The following is a 7,500-nucleotide window of genomic DNA, read 5'->3' on the forward strand; positions in this document are numbered from 1 at the left end:
GACTCTCGATGAGCTGGGGCTCCCTCGGGAGTTTAGAGAGTACGTAAGGGCTGTCTATTCGAATGCGCTGACCGAGTTGCAGGGGGTCAGCGCTAAAGAAGTGTCGGTCATCAAGATCGGCCGTGGCGTGAGACAGGGTGATCCGTTGTCGCCCCTGCTGTTCAATCTGGTCGTAGATAGAGCACTAGGAATTCTCTCGGAGGACGTTGGCTATCGGTTGGGTGGCCGGCTTATCAATGCACTGGGCTACGCAGACGACATTGTGCTCCTGGCCTCTACCAGAGATGGGCTGCAGGAGAACTTGACACGGCTTCATGACGCCTTTATGCGAAATGGGCTCGAGATCAACGCGAGAAAGACCGGAGTGCTGTCCATGGTGGCGTCCGGCAGAGACAAGAAGGTGAAGGTGGACACCACACCTTATTTCACCGTGGGGGGAGCGATGATACCGCAAAGATCCCTGGTCAATGTCTGGACGTATCTGGGCTGCGAGTACACAGGTGCTAGGAAACTCGCAAGCGATCCACCCTTAGCTCAGGCCATCGAGCAACTCACGAGGGCACCTCTTAAGCCGCAACAGCGGCTGAGGTTGTTGCGTGACTGTCTCCTTCCACGGTATTATCACCGATGGACAGTGGGTACGGTCTCGGCCAAAACCCTCAAGGGTAAGGATATCATCGTAGGCACTGCGGTGCGACGATGGCTGCGTTTTTCCCATGATGTTCCTGCTGGATACCTGCATGCGCCGATACAGAGTGGCGGGCTTGGAATGCCTCTATTGAGAACTTTGATTCCAATTCTGAAGCATAACCGACTGCAGCGGTTGTGTCGGAGTACTCTGCCCGCAGCATGCGCGGCTGCCGAAACCACGTATGTGGCTAGGCAGCTTGTCTGGTGTGAAAACCAGATGCGAGTGCGGGGCCATAGAGTGACTACAACCGCTGAGCTCAGACAGCAGTGTGCGGCCTGGTTGCGCGAGTCGTGCGATGGGAGTGGACTCAGAGAGGTTGCGGCCTCCAACCTGAACTCCTACTGGGTATCGGCTGGCGCCGATGCCATCCCAGGTGCCGACTACGTGCACTATCACCACATACGGGCTAACTGCATACCGTCTAGAGCGAGATGCTCCCGAGGTCGTGATGGGCGCGATAATCGCTGTCGTGCCGGTTGTCCCGAAACCGCGACGCCGGTTCACTGCGTGCAACGCTGCTTCAGAACGCACGGAGGGAGAATCCTGCGGCATGACGACCTATGCCGTCAAGTTGGTGGCTATTTACAGCAGAAGGGATGGCGCGTCGAGGCGGAACAAGCGTATTCGACGTCTGCCGGCCGGAGGCGGCCCGACCTGACCATCGCTAAGGGTGGTGAGGCAGTGGTCGTAGACGCGCAAGTAGTGTCTAGCGAAACCGCGTTGGAGATGTCCCACGAGCGTAAGGTGGAGAAGTACCGATCATGTAATGATCTGGCAGCCGCTGTGGCGGAGCGCACAGGAGTACCTCGAAATAATGTTCGTTTTACCGCCATTACAATTTCGTGGCGAGGTGTCTGGAGCTCGCGAAGCGAGTCTGAGTAGCGAGAGCTGGGTTTAACGTCCGCCCAGCTCCGAACGTTGACGACTCGAGTTTTGTGGGTCTCATGGCTAAACTGGAAACGTTTTAACGCAATGACATCGCGTTATAACGAAGGAAGGCGGAACGTGGCCTTATCTGGTGGTGCATGATGGATAGCGCGTAGAGTTGGGGGCCTCCGCATCAATCGCGCGAGTTTGAATGATTGCGTGAATGGTCGAGGTGAAGTACGAGCTGCTTTTGGCTAGCTCCGACCTTCACGCTCCAGGGTGTTGACTGCGAACACCAACAGTAAACAGCTCTGCAATATCGTTGTCGGTGGCGACTTGGCGACTGTGATTTTGTAGCAGTCGTCGCGCACCGTAGACGAAACATAGCCAAATGCCTCGTCATCTAATTAGTGACGCGCATGAATGGATTAACGAGATTCCCACTGTCCCTATCTACTTACTAGCACAGCATTGCCACGAGTCGGAGTCGCAAGACCGAATGGCTCATATGTGGCGCGCACACCTAGTGTGTAGTAGCGTGGCTCCCTCTTGCTTGTTTCGCACGGAGAGCCGGGGCCGGGGCGTGAGTGTCGAGGAGTCGAAGGAGAGTTTAAAATAAAAGTGAAACTGCGAATGACTAGATTGACCAGCACAAACTCTGGACAAACAGTCTAGAAAATGAAAACGCAAAATCGGTAAACAAACCGATAGCCCAAAAACTGGTGTCCTAAGACTTGGCCCCAGAGTGTTCGGCCCGGAGCTCGCCGCTTCCCCTTACAAACTCTGGGAGCCTCGAAAATACGGATTGTTCCCAGGCGCGCATACCGGGTCTGTCGAATGTCGGGGCGAAGGTCGCAAGCGTGTCCCTAACGGGACGCCGCATACGTTTGTGGCTGGAAACCGGCTCGATGGATCGGACATGCAGTGGAACAATCTAAGAACACTCGGTGTTTCTCTCTGCGGCATGCGGCACGCTGGGAGGTTCGCCGGGAGTTGTCCAAAGGGGCAGTCACCCAGACTGAGGGCAAAATGGACCCGGTCCCACGGGCTATGGGCCCGGACCTTGAGGACGAAAGGAAGTCAGGCAGTGCGCGTTGGAAGTCAGCAAAGCATCCGGAAAAGCAGTACGTGGCGACTCGGCCCTTGGGGTGCGCTCCGGTGCAACCCACGAGGCTGGCCGCGCGGTGGGTTTCAAAAAGGGCTAAAGGCAACACGCCTTAAGGACCCAGATGAACTCAACGCAAGACTAAAAAGCAGTACGCCGCGTGGCGACTCGGCCCCTGGGGTGCACTCCGGTGCGACTCACGAGGCTGGCCACGCGTTGGGTCTCAAAAAAGGGCTAAAGGCAACACGCCTTAAGGACCCAGTTGAACCCAACGCAGGATTGCAAAGCGGCACGCCGCGTGGCGACTTGGCTTCTGGGGTGCACTCCGGTGCAACTCATGAGGCTGGCCACGTGGTGGGTTTCAAAAAGGGCTAAAGGCAACACGCCTTAAGGACCCAGTTGAACCCAATGCAGGATTGCAAAGCGGCACGCCGCGTGGGGACACGGCCCCTGGGGTGCGCTTCGGCGTCGCTGTCGGGGGCTGCCGCGATGCGTGTTGAGATTGACAGAAAACGTAAAATGCAATGGGTGCGGCCCTGGGGACAACAAAGCAAGGGATTGAAAAGAATGGGCGGGACCTCCGGCCACACCATGGCCAGCGAGTGTCCACAAGCGTTAAAAGTCTCCCGAGTAGTGCCGGGAACCCCAAAAAGCTCTCCAAGATTCTAAAGCAACACGCCGCGGCAAATGAAGGGAGCTTATTATTATTATTTTCAGGTCTTCCAGCCTCAGGCCTACACACTGCACTGCTACGAGTCGGCGTCACTGACCAAATGGCTCACAAGTAGCACGCGCACATGGATGCGTTGGAGGAGCGCACTCGGGGTCGCTCGCACAGCGAAACTTCCTCCTCATCCGAGGACTGGAGTGCTGGGGGTGGCACAAGTGCGCTGCCCGTACCTATCTATTCCAATCCCTGTCCTACCAACACCAAGTTCCGCCTTCCCGGAGACCCATCACATTTCCGCTCGCCTCCCTCATGCTGCGGTTTGATGGCAGGGGAGCAGGGGTCTCTGTCTGCGCCTGATGGGCCCCGCGCCTCCCGGTTTTTGACCCGGGGGCGTGGGGACCAAAAGGCGACCTCTTTTCTTTTCAGGAACATCATCATCGGTATCCTCGTCGTTGCTCCGGGCGTTTCGTTTCGCTTTACTTTGTCTCGTTCGTTCGTCTGCTTCGGGTGGAATGCCGATGAATAGGTAGGCGTTTTCTAACAATGGCGCTCGTCTTAATGTTAAGATGTTAGGTACCGTGCCGAGGGCATGAATGGTCGCGTAGACGGTAAGATCGCGGCCGCTAACGGTCCGCCCGGGATATCTGCCGTTCTCCCGGTGTACTTAGGCTTGGTGGCGTAGTGGTGGCTCTGCGTCGCTTGACCCCCTCTTCCACCGCACTCGTGGGAACAAAATGAGTATTTACAATTCTTTGGTGAGGAGGAGTGCCCGCCTGGCAAATCGCTTCCTGTCGGGTGGGACAGTAGCCCAGGAAGCACATAGTGGCTGCGGCCTTCGTGCTGTCCGAGTTGAACTAGCTAGATGCGACGCGACCGCGAGAAAGCCCAGGCCGATGTTCATCAACCGGCTGGAACCGAACGTAGATATAAGGAAAAACCGCGGAAAAAACCACGAGAATAGAGCAGGGATTAGCACCGCGATTAGCTCCGTGATTAGTTCCGCGACCAGCGCCGTAAATAACGCTGAAATTAGCTCCGCGAACCCCCTAGAACCCCAACCCCACACTCATAAACTATCGGATCGAGCCGGGCCGCTCCAAAGCGCGGCAAGCTCCTCTTCTTCTACTTCGACCAGAAATTTCTCACTGGCGACCACGGGGGTGAGAATCCTGCAGCTGAACATGAGACGTTCGGCTAAAGTCACAGGAGAGGTGCGTCAGCTCGTCGTCGAAAAGCGACTTGACATCTTGTTATTGCAGGAACCATGTGTCAGGAAGCGGGACACGGGTCACACCTTTGTTGGGCTAGGGTTGGGAATGAGAGTGGCCGCCGTGCGTTCACAGCGCCCGTGGGCAGCGGTGGCAGCCTGTAACTCTCAATTCCAGCTGTTGTTTATCTCGCAGCTTAGCACAGCTCATTGTGTCTGTGCAGAAGTGCAAGCACCTGGCTTCTCCTTCTATGTGGCTTTGTGCTACTTTCAGTACTGCGAAGAAATAGAGAAGCACCTCAGGCACCTCGAAATGGTGTTTTATTCGCTGAGGGGGAAGAGATTGATAGTTGCGATAGATGCCAATGCCCGATCGCCGCTGTGGGGTCCCCAGGAAGCGGACGAAAGAGGTGCGAAAGTCGAAGACCTCATCCGAGCATCTGGCATAGAGGTGGTCAACGATGCTGGCCAGAAACCCACCTTTTGGACGGCAAGAGGTTCATCATATATCGATGTGACCTTGGCGTCGCCCTCCATGACCCGGTTCATCAGGGAATGGAAGGTACGGGACAATTGGACAACCAGCGACCACAAATCCATCGACATCAGGCTCAGAGTGCCGAAGGGGCGGGACGCCGGGGGTGCCGCGAACATGAGGTTCGACACCCGTTGGGCCGACTGGGAACGGTTTTCCGGGACTCTCGCTGATCTTTCAGGGTCCATGCTGGAGGCGCTCGAGTTGAGGTCGGCGGAGGAAGTAGAGGAAATGGCCGAAAAGCTCGCAGTTGTCCTCAGCGAGGCATGCAAGGCCTCAATGCCAAGAAAAAGGCATTTTAGGAAGTCCAACCCGTGGTGGACTAGGGAGCTAACAATCCTCAAGAAAAGGCTATACAGGTTGAGACGTGGCCTGCAGAAGGAACATGGCCAGCCCTCATACGTGGAAAAACTGTCGGAGTACCGCTCTTCTTTGCGGCTGTATGGCAGAAATATAAAAAGGGCAAAGATCGATAGTTGGCGGGAATTCGTAACATCTCATGGAAATTTAGAACCTTGGGGCTTCGTTTATAAGCAACAAGCGGAGAAACTCCGAGTAGAAAGAGTGCTCAGCACACTCAGGCATGGCGAATCTTCAACCATGACTCTAGAGGAAACAGCCAACTGTCATCTTAAAGTACACGTCCCCGATGACCGAGTTGCGAGCGATACACCGGAACAAAGCGTATTACGGGCTAACGCGTACACGCCACCTGAGACACCGGACGCCTCCCATTTCACGGTGGTAGAAACGATAAGAGTAGCGAAGACTCTCAAAAACAATAAAGCGCCGGGAACCGACCTCGTGGAAGTTAGCGTATTAAAAGCAGCGTTGAAAGTGATCCCCGGCCAGATCACTAAACTGTTTAACGGGTGCCTAGAGTGGGGCGTCTTTCCCTCCGCCTGGAAAATTGGCTCGTTGCGGGCCTTGCTGAAGGGTGAGGACAAGGACGAAAGGGACCCGAAATCTTATAGACCAATTTGTCTCCTCTCTGTGGTAGGTAAACTTTTCGAAAAATTAATTAAGGAGCGCCTAACGGGAGCGTCGCTGGCGCCGGGTAGAATTTCGGATCGACAGTTCGGCTTTCTCACGGGAAATTCGACGGAGGACGCGATAGTCGAGTTGCGAAGATTGGTAAGGATCTCTGAGGGTAGATACGCCGTCGCGTTACTTTTCGACATATCGGGCGCGTTCGACAACGTCTGGTGGCCTTTGGTCTTAGACGCGCTAAAGTCCCGGGACTGCCCGCGAAACGTATTCGAAGTAATCCGAAGTTACTTCAACAATCGAATAGTAAAGCTCGCGATAGGCTCGGTAGAGGTCTCCAAGCGGGCGTCGAGGGGGTGCCCGCAGGGCTCCGTCCTCGGTCCGGCCTGCTGGAACCTAATGTTTGACGATTTTCTGCGACGGCTGGAAGCGGAAAAAATAGAATTCGTGGCATACGCGGATGATCTCGCCGTCGTAATAAGCGGAAACTCGCGTAGAGAGATAAAGGTAGAAGGTCAACGCGCGGCGAACCTAATAACAAAATGGTGCGAGTTCGCGAAACTCCAGGTCTCGGAACGAAAGACCGAAGCCATCGTCCTTAAAAACGAAGCGGTACAACGGAATCCAATCGGGAGCCGGAGAGGAGATCGACCGGATAGGAAGCGTAAACAAAATAGGAAAACCGCAGACTTCGTTAGCAGGCCACCAACCATTAAGATTAATAACGCGAGTATAAAGTTTAAAGGCGCGGTAAGATACCTGGGGGTCCACTTCGACGGTGGACTCGAGGTGCACACGCACTGCCGAAAGATAAGAAGCAGCATTGAGCTACTATTCCGGAAATTCGGGCGTTTGGCGAGAGCGCAATGGGGATTGAGTCACGCGACGCTAAGAACAATTTATCAGGGAGTGATCGTACCGAAAATTACATACGCCGCGGCAGGTTGGTGGGACCTATGCACCAAGCAGGACATCCGAGTCCTTAGATCCGCCCAGAGGAAAGCCCTCATTTCTGTAGTAAAGGCATATAGAACCGCGTCCTTCGAGTCGTTGTGCGTCGTTGCCGGAGCGATGCCCGCGGAGATACTGATAGAGAAGTATGCGACGCGATATAGAGTCCGTAAGGGACAAGACGCGAAGATCGGAAGCATAGAGATACCCGCGGGTACAGAGAAAGGAGTAGCTTTAAGACAGATTCAGGACGAGGCGATAAACATGTGGCAGACAGTGTGGAACTCATCAAACAAGGGTCGTACCACGTTCGCCTTCTTTGACAAGATATGGTACAGAGTAGCCATAAAATCGTTCCAAACCGACCACTGGGTCACGCAGGTTCTCACCGGACACGGAAACTTCCGAGCGCGTCTTTCCAGTCTAGGGCTCGTGGAGGGTGCCGCGTGTGCCTACGATGGTCGGGAGGACACGATACAGCACTTCC

Source organism: Nylanderia fulva, unplaced genomic scaffold, assembly GCF_048542155.1.
Source record: "Nylanderia fulva isolate GAGA-0341 unplaced genomic scaffold, ASM4854215v1 Scaffold1244, whole genome shotgun sequence".
NCBI classification, from domain to species: Eukaryota; Metazoa; Arthropoda; class Insecta; order Hymenoptera; family Formicidae; genus Nylanderia; species Nylanderia fulva.